The following is a 2,804-nucleotide window of genomic DNA, read 5'->3' on the forward strand; positions in this document are numbered from 1 at the left end:
CGGTCTCAGTAGAATGTGTTCACTTGCTGACTTTATGTTTCAGGTTCATTGTTCTTCGAGATGCATTTTTCCCCCTTTAATTACGATGTCAAGGTAGAGAGTTAGATCCTAAGTAACTTGAACGGATATTAGAGACACACAACAAACTCGTTCTCTCTATTTCCTCACCTCTAACTCCACGCGCACCGATTCCCCGGGAAATCTCACGGACTCTCCTGGCTTTAAATTGCATAGAAATGTTGATGTCATCAACATTTTTATCTCCAGCTCCTGAACTCCCCTTGACTTTTCCATTTAGAGGACTGAAACGATTTTCTGACATAACGTGCCTCCAAAAGAAATCTTTATCTCTACCTCTGGGCACAAGGATTTCAAGAGTCACAGAGAAAAGCACAAGTGCGTTGTGAGAGCTTGTATTTTGGTGAGAAATCCTTTCGTTAAAACTTAAATCCTCAACCCTTTCTTTGATGATTTTATGACTTCCTGTGTTGGTGGATGGATGTGGATGGACCAGTAGGAGCTGTTATTGGGAATGGATGTCATCATGGGGGGCACTTCATAGCCTAAGGCAAGGTCGCCCAAGTTCTGTGTCTGGTTTCCCTGGGCATTATCTTTGAGTCAAGTGAGTATTTTCATTCCATTGGTTGGTGACAAACGTAAGTTTACCTGTTAGATGCTTTAGTAGCGGTGTCCTGGGTGAGTTGGTTTCCCAAGGCAAAGCCACAGGTTTTGTTGACACATGACAATGTTTTCTGGTGTTTTTTTGTTGTTGTTTTTTTCCAGTTTGACCTCCTTGGTATTTATCTCCCATAGTGTGTGAAGTTTTGTTTGTTTGTTTTTAAAGAATAAACGAAGGCTGGGTATGGGTTGGCCACTGTTGGCACATGGGAAACTTCAGTGCTTTCCAAGTATCCCACACAATGAGGCAGATATAGCCAAGGGTTTAAGATGTTAGAACTCCAGCCGAGCAAAATGGCGGCCAAAAAGAAGCCAATTTTTATGTCCATGTGATTCGCAGCTTAGATCTCAAGGCCTGTTTATGACTTGAAATTTCCAGGCAGCTATTGAGCTATTTGATAGATCCAGATCCATCCATCCGTGCCTGTTAGATGCTTTAGTAGCGGTGTCCTTGCTGAGTTGGTTTCCCAAGGCAAAGCCACAAGGTTTTGTTGACACGTGACAATGTTTTCTGGTGTTTTTGTGTGTTTTTTTGTTGTTGTTGTTGTTTTCCAGTTTGACCTCCTTGGTATTTATCTCCCATAGTGTGTGAAGTTTTGTTTGTTTGTTTTTAAAGAATAAACGAAGGCTGGGTATGGGTTGGCCACTGTTGGCACATGGGAAACTTCAGTGCTTTCCAAGTATCCCACACAATGAGGCAGATGTAGCCAAGGGTTTAAGATGTTAGAACTCCAGCCACGCAAAATGGCGGCCACAAAGAAGCCAATTTTTATGTCCATGTGATTCACAGCTTAGATCTCAAGGCCTGTCTATGACTTGAAATTTCCAGGCAGCTATAGAGCTATTTGATAGATCCAGATCCATCCATCCGATTTATTCCCATCCTAATCCTTCTCCCTCCTCTCTCGCTCTTTCAATGATCACGGCTCCTAAAAATTTCCTTAAAGAAGGATTTTTCAATCCAAAACTCCGCCAACTCTTCCTGACCAGAGAGGAAAGAGATGGAGCTGTGTAAACTGCAGCCTCTTTTTCAATTCCTCTCATGGTAGTCGGACCCCAACACGGAAGGTCTGAGTGAAACTTTTCATGAGTCACAGGCACTCTCCTGCTAAAGCTAATGTTGATTGCCTTCTTCAAGGAGTTCTTTAAAAACATCCCTCTCAAAATTACACTTTACAGTCTATTGTAAAAACCATAGCGAACCAGATACGGCGACCCCTCTACCATTTTGGTTTTGTCTCTTGTAAACATTTGATTGAAGTATAACGCACAAGCAAAGAAAAGTGTGCTTGTCCAACATTTACAGCTCAGTCAACTTGTTATGAAGGGAACACACAGGTATCAAGTGCCCAGGTCAAGATAATGATGAAAGGGATTTTCCTTTCTTTGGGAGGAGGGATTCCGAATTGGCGTGGATAGGAGAAGAGGTAAAATTCGGTTTAATAAAAGGAGTGACTTTTGAATAATTAAAGCATCGACCACTTGTGATGAATTGAGGTTCTGTATGGTTCATGGACAGGAGAGATAAGACCCTGAATCGAGTGGTAGGTTGAATGGGATGACGTCTTTGCTTCCTTTCAATTCCAAGAAAATATACAAAAGCCAACTGAAGATGAATGTCCTAGTGGTAGCAGCCAGGCGATTACAAAGGTGTGCAAAGAAATTTTATTTTCTAATTTATCAGTGAAGATGTTATATTGAGAAGCTCCTGAAAAAAATTGTTTTCCAACTTCGTCCAGTATGGACATTAAAAGAGTAGTGGGGTGGGGTTTCCATTTCCCATGTTTATAGAATATTTTAATTCTCAGTGAAGAATACCTTCAATGAAGTCTGGGGTGGAAGATTAGAGTAAGCTGCATAGAATGAACGATTAATGGGTGAATTTTGTCAAATAGTGAAAATTTACATCTCTTTCTCTTAAAGCTAACAGCATTTTATTTTAACACGAAGGTGTTGCCTAGACGAGGGCAATAAAATTCTTTTGTAACCGTGCACCCCACGTTCAACATCACAACTGAGATCTCATTCTTCTGCACTTATTTTTTAATGAGGAATACTCTTCCGTAGGTGGCCATTTCGTCTTGTGATTTAAACGCCTTCGAATACAACCTGCTTCGATGACTTAA

This window comes from Myotis davidii, unplaced genomic scaffold (assembly GCF_000327345.1).
Source record: "Myotis davidii unplaced genomic scaffold, ASM32734v1 scaffold685, whole genome shotgun sequence".
In the NCBI taxonomy this organism is placed as follows: domain Eukaryota; kingdom Metazoa; phylum Chordata; class Mammalia; order Chiroptera; family Vespertilionidae; genus Myotis; species Myotis davidii.